This window comes from Sus scrofa, chromosome 13 (assembly GCF_054392235.1).
Source record: "Sus scrofa isolate SSC_HxYL_T2T_F1_AM1 chromosome 13, Sscrofa_HxYL_maternal_Yorkshire_Landrace_v2.0, whole genome shotgun sequence".
Lineage (NCBI taxonomy): Eukaryota > Metazoa > Chordata > Mammalia > Artiodactyla > Suidae > Sus > Sus scrofa.
Window position 1 is genome coordinate 152,212,288 of NC_139395.1, and position 13,620 is coordinate 152,225,907.

Consider the following 13,620-nt stretch of genomic DNA (forward strand, 5'->3'; position numbering starts at 1 on the left):
ACGAGTTTCAGCATTCCTGTTGCCCCAGAAAATCTTTTTTTTTTTTTTTAATTTTAAACAGCCACACCTGTAGTGTATGCATGTTCCTCGGCTAAGGTCGAATTGGAGCTGCAGCTGAGGCCAAGCCACAGCAATGCCAGATTCCAGCCATATCTGTGACCTATACTCTTGCAGCAACACAGAACCCTTAACCTACTGAGTGAGGCCAGGGATCCAACCCACATCCTCACGGAGACAATGTCAGATCCTTAACTCGCTGAGCCAGGAGAACTCCCTCCCTAGGGGGTCTTTATTTCTGAGATTATGCACTGTTTCCCTTTTAAAGCATCTCATAAAATCCTTTCTTGGATTCTTCTTCTTTTTTTTTTTTCTTCCTTTCCATCATCTTGGCTAACCTGCTTCTCATCCCGTTTCAGAGGGGGGTGTGTGTGTGTGTGTGTGTGTGTGTGTGTGTGCGTGCGCGCGCGCACACACATACGAGGGGTGCTTCTCTGGGGCTCTTACCATCTCCATTCCTCTGCTTTATCTAGGATTTCCTCTAGCCAGCATTTTGTTATGTAATGCTTCACTCTAATTCTTTAATTTCTGGCATATTCCAGATAGTTGTTTAATGTTATCTATTTTTATTTCACAGTTCTCTTTGGCTATCTTTTATAATCACACTTCTCCTGGTTTAATTTTTCAGGTGCTTTGTCTTTATCCTTCATTTTTTCGTTTTCTTTTCTTAGGTCACCTTTTAAAAATTTTTAAATACCTTTCTTTGTTCAGCAGAGGGCTCTCTTCCCATCCCTCTTGCTGCCGGGCAGATAGGATTTGAAGCTGGCCCCCGTCTTTCCCTCCGGTTTTGTAGCCATCAGAAACACTAGACACTTAAACTTGTAAACAATTCATTCTTGTTCGGTTTGATTGCGCTAAATCTTCCCTGCTCGGCCGGCCGAGAGCCCTGAACCGCCTCCCAGGATCGCTAATCTCTTGGATGCCCTTCTAACGTTTCTGATGTTATTTTACTCACTGTAGCTCCTAAAGTCGCTCAGTAGGGAAGGTAACACCAAACCTACAGCTGAAGAAACTGAGGCTTGCAGAGGTTCGCTCAAGGTCATGCAGCTTGTAAAATTAACCCTAGCCAGCCAATTCTGGCTTTCCATCCAGTCCAGCAGCCTCAGCTGTAATTTATACCAGATTTTCCCTGTTTTGCACACCGTTCTTGCCCCTCCTCAAATCCACAGGCAGGAAGATAGTCCCCAGCTGATAGGGTTTGGGAATAGGGGAGCCAAGGGGAAGGATGAATTTCCTCAGGCTCCTAGGGTTGGAGTGGGCAGGGTTCCGATGTGCTGACGCACCGGGAGAAAGCTGAGTTCAGAGACGGGGCTTCCCAAGGACGGTAAGGCAGGATGTGACAAAAGGTAGCCACTGCTCGGGGGACCTGGGTCTAGCCGCTCGCCGCTCGAACGCGGATTGAGGAGCGGGACTTCTGTCCACCCTCGGGGTAAACACACTTGGCAGGCCGAGCCTGGGGACGCGGAGGTTCAGGGCGCCCCCTCGCGCTCCTCCGCGCGCCACGGGGCTGGCGGGTGGCGCGCCCGCCGTGGCAGGTCCTCTCCAGCCCCCTCCTCCTTTTCGCTCTCGCTCCCCTCCCTCTCTCCCCTCGCTCCCAACTCCTCCCCCACCGCCTCTCCCTCCCTCCTTCGGCTCTCTTGGTCTCCTCCTCCCGGCTCTCACCCGCGCGCCGGGTCGGGAGCTAGCTGGAGCGCGAGGGCTGCTGCCTGAGCCCAGCTCCGCGGAGCCGGGAGGGTGGGCGGCGCGTCCAAAGGCTGCTGGAGGAACCCGAGCGTGGCGGGCGCGGGCCCGGGTCTCAGCTGCGCTGGAGCACAGAGTGAGGGCTGGGGGCCGTTCCTGCGCGGCCGCCCTATTCCCAGACGGGCCGCCAGCTCTCCCGGTTCGCCTCCGCCGCTCCCTGCCGCTGGGAGTCGGGAGCGGCTTGGAGCTGGGCACCTGCGTCCACAGCCCGGAGGTGAGTCCCGGGATTCCCGACGCTTCGCTTGCGCGGACAGGGGCTTCAAGTTGCAAACTTCAGCAACTCGTCTGGGTAGAGGGGTAGGGAGCCCGGGGCGCTGGCAAGTTGGAACCAGGTGGCTGAGGCTGCGGGCAGAGGGGTGGGGGTCCTTAGGCTTCCGCGCCGCCAGCTGCCGCCTCGGCTTGGGCGTCCGCTGTGCTGCCTCTTTCCCGCCGGCTCCGGGTCGAGGCTGCACTGGGTCCCGGCCGCGCCGAAGTCGGCGCGTCTGGGTTGCAAGCCGCGATGGGGACCTGGGTCTGGGCCTGGAGGGAGGGGACAGACGAATGAAAGGCTGGGAGAGAGCGCGGCTGAGGCGCCAAGACTGGCGCCGAGATGGAGGCTCCGAGAGAGCGGGCGGGCGAGTAAACCCTGTGGAGCGAGAGTGAGGGCGGCGAGGCGCGTGGGAACGCGTGGCCCGCTCGGAGTGTGAAAGCTCTCGCTCGGGGGACGTCCCCGCTCCGCTGCCGCCTGCAGAGCCCCCCGCCGGATTCTTTCCAGCCCCCTTGCCCTGGCAGAGCCCTGCAGAGCCCAAACTCTGCCCTCTTGTCTCCCAGGCCCCAGACGCAGCGGTCCTGGAGCCCCGCGCTCCCGCCTCGGCGGGCGGAGAGGGGTGCGGCGGCTGGAGCGCGGGGCGCAAACGGCGATTTTCTGATTTATTTTTCTCATGGTAATTTGTCTTTGTGGTTGGGGCTGCCCATTCACTTTCCGCTCACGTCGTGCGGGAGATCCAGGGAGGAGGGAGGGAGCTGGGGGCGCTCGGGCACAGGGAGAGATGGAGACAGGAGAGGGAATGGGGACCCGAGCCGGGCGGGAGCCGAGAGGGAAGTGGGCGTAGGGACGAGCCGAGGATGAAGGCGAGGCTGAGGACACAGGGCCGAGCAGAGTCTCGGGCGGGCGGCTGAGAGAGGACGGAGCCGGCTCCTTCGCCAGCCGCAAACTTTAAACAACCAGGAGCCACCTGAAGCGCCCTTCTTGCCTCCTCCCTTCCCCCGGTTCCAGTCCTCGGGTTATTCCGCCCGCTCTGCCGCGCCGCTCTGCAGTGAGCCGCGAGTTTGGATGGGGGGGGGGGGGAGCTAACTGCCCGACTCTGCCCCCGCCACTGCGATCCTCTCCAGCCTTTCCACGGTGGGGGTGAGAGCAGCTGGAGCGGGGAAGGGCTGCCCACCCTCGGGATGCGCTCTTTCCCGGCCCAGTGACTGAGGCCACGGAACTGTGATTGGGAGGTTGGAAGCTTGCCTATGGCTAGACCCCATCACGGTCCTACCTCTGGCGAATTCAGTCTCCTTGCACATTTCTCAGGCACCCACTTCCCCTCCCATCCCAACTCCTTCGCCTCTTTTGGCAGCGGCGTCTTTCTTCAGGCGCTTCTGGCCTCTGTCTTCCCCACCCCACTTTCCCTTATCTTTTAGTCTGTTCGCTTCCATTCCTTTTCCTCATTTATCCCCCCAGTCCTTCTTGACATTCAGAAGTGGCCTCTCACCTTTTCTGAACCAAGATAGATGACCTTGAGGAAGAGAAAGAGGGGAACTTGAGCCTGGAGACTAGACCTCACAAGTAGGAAAAGGGAGGCAGATTAAAAAGCAGCTTGGAAAACACAGCTAGTACCCGGCCCCAAATCTATATTCCTAACTAGGAGGAAGGGGAATAAAATATCAAACAGAGAGAGGGCGGGAGGACTCTAGGGAGATGCCTGAAGAAGAAGGGTGGTGTCCTGTTGTGCAGGTTGGGAAAGGGGTGTGGATGTGTGGGGTGGGCAACTCTTTTTCTCAAATCCACAGCTACCACCACCAGAGTGGGAGACTTTGGCGGATCTTCCATCCCTTTTCTCTTTCCAGGAAGTCAGGCCAGAGTCCTCCTCCCCCAGAGCTGACCACAGCCAGAGTTATTGTCCATGTGAATACCAAACATGTTTTATAGCACCTACTGTGTGTACCATGCTAGGTGCTGGTAGATATAAAGAGGTACAGGACTGAGCCCACCCCCCAGAGAGGCCGCTAAATTCACCAGCTTGATCCTAAGACACATGTGTGTGTGTGTGTGTGTGTGTTTGGGGAGGAAGAACATGAACAGAAAAAGGCACAGGAGCACAGGGCAGTGGTGACTTAGGGTTCAGAAGAGGACTGGCTGAAGAGAGCTTAAGGACTCGGGTGGGACTGAGAACTGGACTTGGAAACACGCCCCTGCCCCGGCCAGGACTCTGTAGAAGGAGAGTGGGACAGAAGAGGGGGTGTGGCACCCCCCTTCCAATTCCCCTGGAGCCAGGCCAGAGGAGCAGAGAAGCCAAGAGGTCTAGCCTGGCCTCTAGGTCTAGCCTGGTCTAGCCTTGTGGATTGCCACCTCCCAGTTGGAACTGGAGGAATCACAGATTTTTTGTCTTGGGGTACCCTTCCTGGCTTATTTGAAAGCCCTTCTGTCCCTCTGGGAGTTACTTCTTTTTGAGGCTCAAAGCTGGAAGAGGGCTTCGAGATAGTCATTTTGGGGGAGTCACAAACTCAAATGCCCACGGAGGACAGGCAGGTAACAATATGTTGATCAGCCAATTAGAGTGACTGGGCCTGGGGACCAGCAGATGCTCAAAGTCAAACTAGCCATATATAACGATCCAAGCAAAAGCTAAGCTGTCCAATCTCCTGTATCTACAGATCTAATAGTCACAGTTCTAAGTGATCTCATCTCTGTGTATGTTATCGTGTCACCCTGTGCTTTGGGAACTGATTGGAACATCTCACAGCCTGGTCCTGCTTGTGACTTGTTGGGCCCCCAGCTCACCCTCAGTCTCAGGGCCAATTAGGATTCTACTGTGAGAGGACGAGTTCCTTGAGGTCAGGGATCTTATACAAATCTATCACTTCACTTTGATACAAGGTTCCAAACTCAGAGCCAGAACTGGAGCTCAGATCTCCTGCCCCTCTCCCTTACCGCCACCCAGTGTGTATAAACCAATTTTATTCTTTATAAAAAAAGAAAAAAAATCCAACCATGACTTTTGGCTTCCCCTGATAATCTAGTAAAGCCTTATGCAGAGGTTGGGTGAGAAAAAAACCTGGAAGCTCACATAGGATGTTCAGGGATCCTAAGGAATATCCAGAAATCCCTGATCCCTGAGTGGGGGTCTTAAAAGGGAAAGGGGAGCCCCAACAAGGGGGCAGAGGACCAGCAGACACTTATGGAGGATTAGCCTGGCAAGGCTGAAGATTGGTGGATGGAATGTGTTCACAGGGGAAGAAGATGCTGTTGGGTCTAGTTATTTTGAACATTAATCATGACATTCCTGGTTTTTGTTTGTTTGTTTTTTGCTTTTTAGGGCTGCACCTGCAGCATATGGAGGTTCCCAGGCTAGGGGTCAAATTGGAGCTGTAGCCGCTGTCCTTACACCACAGCAACACAGGATCCAAGCCGTGTCTGCTACCTACACCACAGCTCACAGCAATGCCAGATCCCTAATCCACTGAGCGAGGCCAGGGATCGAACCTGCGTCTTCATAGATGCTAGTCAGATTCATTAACTGCTGAGCCGCAACGGGAACTCTAACACTCCTGTTCTTAATGTTGGTTATGCTCTTCTGTCCTACAGAGAAATCCAAGAAGCTAGCAGTTCAAGTCAATACCATACAGTCAATCAATTCACTGTTTTATTGAGGGTCGAGGTGGTAGAATGGACACAGATAGCAAAGGACAAGATCCCTGTTTAGAAGTGTATGTTATCTTGTTATATATCCTTAAAGGACCCGGGGCTGGGCTCCAGTGCTCTACCATCCACACCCCCAGCAGCTAGATGTTCCCCAGGGTCCTCCAGTGTTGGCTTTAATGCTACCTGGGTACAAGGCCAATGGTGGCAGTAAACCCACATGTTCACCTTTTATCGAGCACATATTCGGGCCCGGGTATACTGTTCTAGAAACTATGGTGCAACAGTAGACATGTGTCTGATCTCCCTGGATGGAGGTGAATCAGCATGACTAGGAGAACACAGTTACAAGCATTGCCTCAACTTCTGTGATAGAATTTACTGTGGGCTGGTCTGGGTGACCTGATAGGTAATATGGAGTTGTCCAAAAAACTTGGGGTCTAGGGTTTGGGGAGGGCTGAGAGGGCCAAGACCCTACCACCGTAGCTCTTTCCTCAGTTTCAGGTCCCATCTCTGTGCCTCAGATTCCTCAGGCATCAAGTAGGGCTGAATATCTACTTCGTACCTGAGGTGTGGACAGAGGCAAAGTCAGGCATCTGAAGATCTGAGGATGAGAACTATTGGGAGGACATATTGGTGCTCCATACATCAGGGTCTGAACCTCAGGAGGTCTTGGGGTCATCCCTTGCCTCATCCAGTCACCTTGATCTCTAGCCTGTCTTCATCATCCAGTGACTGTGTGTGTGTGTGTGTGTGTTGGAAATAGTTACCTCTAATGAATGGGTTTTCTTCAGATCTTTGCTTTTGAGTTTAGCCATCACCAAGTTGGTCTTAAATTTCTCACAAAGCTTGAATAACTTAAATGTGCAACCAAAGCTTAAATAACTTGTCTTAAATGTATGAGGCCAAAGCAAGTGTCTTGACCAGTGGAGCTTCATTGAATTGACCAAGCTGAGCCCTTCTTTTACAGCTTATGTGGGCAACACCTGGAGTCCACTGGCATACTGCTATACTTCCGTGAACCTCCCTGTCTCTGACTTTCGGCTTGATGACATCTGCCTTAGCTGAGGAGACGGTTCTTTGATGGGTAATTTGGAAGGGGATCTTTGTGAATGCCATTCTCTATCTCAGATGGAGGAAGCTCCTCCAAGACTTTCTTTCTGAAAAAAACTTCCCTTATAACCGGCTTGAATGCTAGAAAGTACCAGCTGGGAGCAGAGTTTGGAAGGGGTATGCCAAATGTTCTGTGGCTCTGCCATCGCTGCCTCTCTCCCTCTGCTTTCGTGCTTTGCTTTAGTGAGCATGGGAGATGAAAACCAAACCTTGCAGGATGCACTCTTTAATCCTGACATTAGCCAGGGGCTCGCCAGTGAGCAATGACAACCCTTGGCACCTCCAGAGTGGGAAAAGAAAAAAATATGGTTTCCTGTCCAGTTTGTTGCTGGACACAGAGCAGAAAGCAGGGCAGGGAGCCTGGGAGGGAAGGTGACTAGGCATGAGCGAATTTGACCTTGAGCGCACCTCCCAACTGTAGGGCTTCACATCCTCCTCTGCTCCGACTTGAAGCAGGAGGACAAAGATTCTGTTAGGCTTTCCCTGAGCACTTGAAAGTTTTAAAGACAATGCTGCAGGCGGAGTCCCACCATGACACCCCCTCCTTGCTCTGTGTTTAGTAAGAATGACTTCATCAGACTTGCACCTGGACCGCATTTGAATCTGAAGCCTTGTCGATATCATCAGAATATCTTTGCATTTGAACCAGGGACGTCTCTGGCTTCTTCGGTGTTTGGAAGGGCTGGTGCTGGAGGATGGCTGCTGACCATCTGTTCAATCATCCCCTGAGGATCAAATTAGAGGAGAGAGGTTTAAATTCCCAAGGGAGGAGGCTTGGTTAGAAACAAGGGAGGCTTCTGCATCCTGAATGGAGATGACGGTTATTTCTTGATTTTTCCCAGGAGGGCTTCATTTCCTTTTTTGTGGACTATTTATGGGGACTGTTTAGTCTCAGGCCAGTTTCTAAGTACCTCCGGACCCACTGTTGACAACCCACCCGATTGCCAGTATCTTCAGAAAGTGCTTTGTCCTTTTAGCTTCCACGTGAGCCAAACATCATTTGGAAGGTAAATCTGCTATATATTAGGTAGATGTGTATGTAAATATACTCTCATTCATCCATGTATAAACATAGATGCAATGCATTGCAAAGCTGTGTTACAGTTTGATCATGTAGTATTTTGAGTTACCTGTGGCTCTGTTCTGCCAGAGTTGATGTGATGCTGCCCCTAAGGAGGTACCATTGGGGAAGTGGCTTGGTGGGGTAGCAATTCGGATCCATCTCCACTGGCCACCACCACTGGTCCACCTGAGCCACAATGCCATCCATACTGCCCTAGTCATTGTCCCCTAGTCATTGTACCCCCCAAGAGCCTTGTTTTAAGGAGTACAAAAGAGGTGAGTTGGCTCTTAATTATTCAGAGATGGGTGGATCCAGGATATAAAGCACCCTACCCGGGACTCTTCTTTCCTTTCTTTTGGTGCCTTGAGTAACTCTATGCCTGTAGTGAGAAGCTGGGGAGATCTTATCATTTAATACAAACTTTTGTTTCTAGCAGCCTCTTCCCTCAAGGCGCCTGGGGGAAACTAGGAGCCCTCCCAGAGCCCTCATCCATCCAACAGACTGCCTTTAAGGTTCACACATCGCTTTCTTGGCCAGGGTGTGTTTCTGCCCAAAAGCAGGACGGAAGAGGAAAATACCACCAGCTCTGACTTCTCAGAGTCAGATCCCTGTTGATTTCCCAGGATCTTGATTTTCTCCCATCCTCCCTTTTGTAGAGCCTCCTGCAATTGAGTGGAGAGAGTTAGCGGGCAACCTGGGCCCCATCAAGAGTCTGAGCCAAGAGCAGTGTCCTTGTGGTTAAAGCTCCCAAACAGGCCAGCTCAGAGGAGCACTCCTGTGACTATCCCCCAAGGCTGAGAGTCATTTTCCTGCGTGGATCAGGTGCCTTGGGGCCATGTGCTCCCTCTTAACATCTCTCTAGCTTCCAGAGTGAGTCTCTCTTCACATTCTGGGCTTGGTCTGGAGAACAAGGTATTGAGGTAACAGTAGCTTGGTCTCACTCAACACCGATTCACTGATTCTTATTTGAGTCACCTGGAACGCTTTGAAAAACTATAGATGACCAGCCTCTAGACCATAATTAAGTCAGAATGCTTGAGCTTGGAGCCCGGGCATTGCTTTTGCATTTTTTTATTGTTTGTTTTATTTTTTTAGCTCCTAAAATGCAGCCGTAGTTGAGAGCCACTAACCTAAATCTTTCCTAGGTTCTACTTGGCTTCTCTGGCTTTCAGCTTCTCTTTGCCCTCCGCCCTTCAAAACAGCTGGGTCCCTTCCAGTAGGTACCAGCTAAAGTTCCCAGCATTCGGATTAGAGCTACTGTTTGTGATCCTGTGTTTTGAATTTAATGACTTTCTATTATAAGCTGATTGTGCTCCCTTCTCATGTAACTTCTTTGTGATTATTGTTTTCTTAAAAAGCATTTATGAAAGTCCTGCATATTCATTCAGCATTTTTGCATATTTCTTTCTAGATATGTGTGTAACAAAACTCTGTACTGTCTGTGCTGTTCTGCAACCAGCCCTTTTCATTATTTCCCCATGCCTTACGTATTCTTCTCAAATGGACTTTTTAGTGGTAGCCTGGTATTCCATCTTATGGATGTGCCATAATTTATTTAACGAATCTCCTGTGGGTTGGACATCTAGGTCGTAAACCATTTTTTACTGTTATAAATCACACTGCAGTGAACATCCTTGTACATAAATCTTTATGCCTATTGATAATTATTTACTCAGAGCAGATTTCTAGAAGTGGAATATTTACGCTTCTTTTTTTAACATGGACCATTTAGACAACTTTCGACTGACTTCCTAGAGCAATAAAAAATGTTCATATTCAGAGCTTGAAAAACAAATTATTTTTACTGAACTTCTATGAGGCATCAAGCTGGCTGCTTTGCCCTTACCTGAGCTGAAGGTCAGAATCTTTGACCAGTCTTATACCTGGACTCCACCTCCAGGTCGGTTCCACCAATTGCTGTCTCACAGCTCAGGTGAGCCCTACATCTCTCCCATCCCTAACCCGCAGCGCATTTAGTTTCTTCTTATACCTTCTCAGTCTTTTCTTCTTCACACCTCTAGCCCCAGAACTATCAGCACTCAGCACTGCCTTCAAGCTCTTGTTTCGTAATAACAGCTATTATTTACTGAGCTGTTACCATCAGACAGTCTGCTCAGCTTTGTATATGCTTTATCTTTTTTAATCCTCATGTGCCTTCTATGCCCATATTATTTTTGTCTCTACTTTTGACATGAGGAAACTGAACCCTTGAGAGAGAAAACAATTTGCCCAAGGTCACACAGCTAATAAGTAGTAGAGCTAGGATTTAAACCTGACCTCAGAGCCTGCACCTTTTGTGTGTGTGTGTCCTTTTAGGGCCACACCTCAGCATATGGAGGTTCCCAGGCTAGGGGTCTAATTCGAGCTACAGCTGCCAGCCTACACCACAGCCACGCCAGATGCAAGCCACGTCTGAGACCTACACAACTCACGGCAATGCTGGATCCGCAACCCACTGAGCAAGGCCAGAGATCGAACCCGTATCCTCATGGATGCTAGTTGGGCTCATTAACCACTGAGCCACAACAGGAATGCCAGAGCCTACACCACTTAACTACTGCATATACTTTTCTCCTTTCTTGGCTTATGGTGTCAACAAGTTGTTCACAACTGCTCCATCGGCATCCCATGGACATAGATCATGAGTTTCTGCAGCAGAACTGGGGCAGTTCTCACACACAAATGGCAGAAGAGTGGGAATGCTATTCTTCAAGGCTCCCATTACCTTTGGACCTCTTGGATTCTGTCCTTACTGCTTTCTCTAGGTACCTTACTCCAGAAGACATTTCTTGCATCCTCACTGACCAGTTTCCAAGATCCCAGCCTGCCTTGCAGCCAAGCAGGTCCAAGTTATAACATATCCCTATTAGAGCGTCCTCTCCCAGCTGGAAGCATTTGGATGCTGCTTTCCCAGTATGGCTTTTACAGCTGTCAGGGAGACATACTATAGCAATGATGGGGGGGGATAGGCAGCCTGACTAATGTTGAATGTCTATTACTGCTTAAAGTGGAAGATTAGATACATTTTTGTGTTCTTACCTCTGTAACATGGTCATTGCCCAGAAGGTAGGGAAATAGTCAAAACTGTCCTTCTGATTCGATTCTGACCATGGCCAAGAACTAGGTGGTGATGTAACAGAGCTTGGATGACAGACACCACATCAGCCTATCGTTTTTGATGGCCAAGGAAAGGAATGACATGCCCACAGACCTTCCCTAGTCTGTAAGAAGTCTGATTTGGGGAAGTATGATCGTATGATTAGGGATATCAAAAGGGAAGATGCTCTGGGGCAGGTGAGGTTCTGAAAAATGAAGCTTCACATTTTTATCTATGACTTGGATGAAACTGAAGTCAGCAAGCTTATCAAACTTGTTGATGACAAGGCTGTGATGGGCAGCTCCTATAAAAGACAGAATAAATATTCAAAATGATCTCAGCAGACTGGAATGCTGGGTTTAAACCAACGAGATGAAATTTAACAGGGGCAGATGGAAAGTTGCATTTAGATTGCAGAGATTAATTACTCAAGTTCATGGGGGGTGGGGTAGGGGCAGACTTGATTTGGCTGCAGATTCTGAGAAAAACATTTGAGGGATTTGAGCTCCTTCATAGGAGCTGGTGGGGTTAAGGGGGTGCTCAAAACAATACCATCTTAAATGGCACTAAGAGAGGGGCTGGGTCCAAATTGGGTTCTCCCTGGTCATTATGTCCTCATTTCTGCACATGGATTTTACAGGGGACTCTGACTAACTCAAGCGTGATCAGTGGAGGGTTTCCAGCCTCAGGAGGGGGTTGGGAAATCCAGCCACAAAAGGCTTAGGGAAGGGAGCCCATCTGTTTAGAGAGGGAGAAAATCCTGGGAGTCATGGTTGCTGACTGCAGAAGAAACAGGACTTCTGCAGAGAAGAACACAGTTCATTAGCCTGGAAGAACCGAAGACTCCAGAGTAAAAAGTACAGGAAGCTGGATTTTTCACAGTCTGCATCTTCCCAGATGGGTTCCAGTGAAGCAATACCAGCTGGCATTGTTGCTGCCTGGGACACTGCTGGGGGAACTCCTGCCCCAGAGACAGATGATCCAACTGGCAGCATACCTCCATCTCTGTGCGGCTCTGAGGCTAGAGGCCGCTTCCTTTTCTTATCCTGCAAAGCAGAGGTTCTCAAAGTAAGGTCCCTCACCAGCAGCGTCAGCACCTCCCGGACCTGTTAGGAGTGCAGCAGTTCTGGGCTGACCCACTATTTCAGCAACGCCCTGGTAGGGCCCAGCAGGCTGTGGTAACAAGCCCTCCAGGCCATTCTGAAGTTTGGGACCCTGCTTCAGACCACCCTGGGCTGTTCTTTCTGTTGCTGGATGTTTGTGGCACTACCACCTGCAGTCCTCAGCCGGGGAAGCAGTGTAGATCATTGGAAGGAGTGTGGGCTTGGGGAGGAGACTAGTGTTCAAACCCAGCTTGACTGGCTTTTGGTTGTGGGTTTTTTTTTTTTTTTTTCCTGTCTTTTTAGGGCTGCACCAGCGACATATGGAGGTTCCCAGGGTAGGGGTCCAATCGGAGCTGTAGCTGCTGGCCTACATCACAGTTACAGCAACTCAGGATTCAAGCCACATCTGCGATCTACACCACAGCTTATGGCAATGCCATATCCTTTTTTTTTTTTTTTTTTTTTTTTTGGCTTTTTAGGGCTGCATTTGAGGCATATGGAGGTTCCCAGGCTAGGGGTCTTATCAGAGCTACAGCTGCCAGCCTTCGCCACAGGCGCAGCAACACCAGATCTGAGCTGCGTCTGCAACCTACACCACAGCTCGTGGCAACACTGGATCCTTAGCCCACTGAGCGAGGCCAGGGATCGAACCTGCATCCTCATGGATACTAGTCAGGTTCGTTAACTGCTGAGCCATGATGGGAACTCCCTGGTTGTGGGTTTTATATAAGTTCTTTTCCCTCTTTGAGCCTCCTTTTTATGCTAAAATGAGGGAGGGCCAGTTTAAGAAGAGGATTAAAGGTAGCTCAGGTAGTGCCGGTGTTCGGTGTTCGTGCAGGATCATCCTGGGAAGGGTCTGATCAGCATCCAAGTTGCCTTTCCGCCAGAAGCCTGTTTTCTGGGTGAGCTTACCTCGAGCTCCTAAAGCGAAGCCTGGGTGGGTGTGGGGTCCTCTGTATCCCCTCCCAGCACCCACCAGCTTGGCTCCTCTGCAGGTGAGGGGGTCATTTAACTCTCCAGGGCCAGTTCCCTCCCTCCTGGGCAATAGAGAGCCAGGGCCACTTTCCTCCCCTACCTTGTCCAAGACCCCTGTCCTCGTGAGCATGTGCAGGTGCATCCATCCATTGGACCTCAGTCTTGCCAAACCTGATCTTCTGAGGTCTATAAGTCTAGACTCCTGGCCCTCAGTGTGCAGCTTTAACTGCTACAGCCATTAATGAAAGACCTTGGGGCCAAAACATCTCACGGTAGCCTCTAACTTTACGTAGGTAAGAATGGAGTTCCCATTGTGGCTCAGTGGGTGAAGGACCTGACATTGTCTCTGGGAGGATGTGGCTTTGATCCCTGGCTTCACTCTGTGGGTTAAGGACCCAACATTGCGCAAGCTGTAGCTTGGATCTGGTGTTGCTGTGGCTGTGGCAGAGATCTCAGCTGTAGCTCCGATTCGACCCCTAGCCTGGGAACATCCATGTGCCACAGGTGTGGCTGTTAAAAAAAACAAAAAAAGATAAATATGTAAGAAGCCTGTGTTGCTGGTGTCAGCCAGGCGGGGCATGTGAGTGGG

At 50.6% G+C, this 13,620-nt stretch overlaps 1 protein-coding gene across 10 annotated transcripts in view; it reads left to right on the forward strand.

Annotated features, from left to right (window-relative positions):
- The first annotated feature begins 1,251 nt into the window (after positions 1-1,251).
- SEMA5B (semaphorin 5B) overlaps positions 1,252-13,620 on the forward strand; it is a 132,040-nt gene continuing 119,671 nt past the window's right edge. For 7 of the 10 annotated variants that reach the window (XM_084990989.1, XM_084991003.1, XM_084990993.1 and 4 more), the window contains exon 1: positions 1,711-2,011. The gene's annotated coding sequence lies outside the window, so the exon portion shown is untranslated. Of the gene's footprint in view, positions 1,382-1,710; positions 2,012-13,620 lie in introns of those variants that run through there. The other 3 variants (XM_084990998.1, XM_084990990.1, XM_021070256.2) reach the window with 1 other exon arrangement.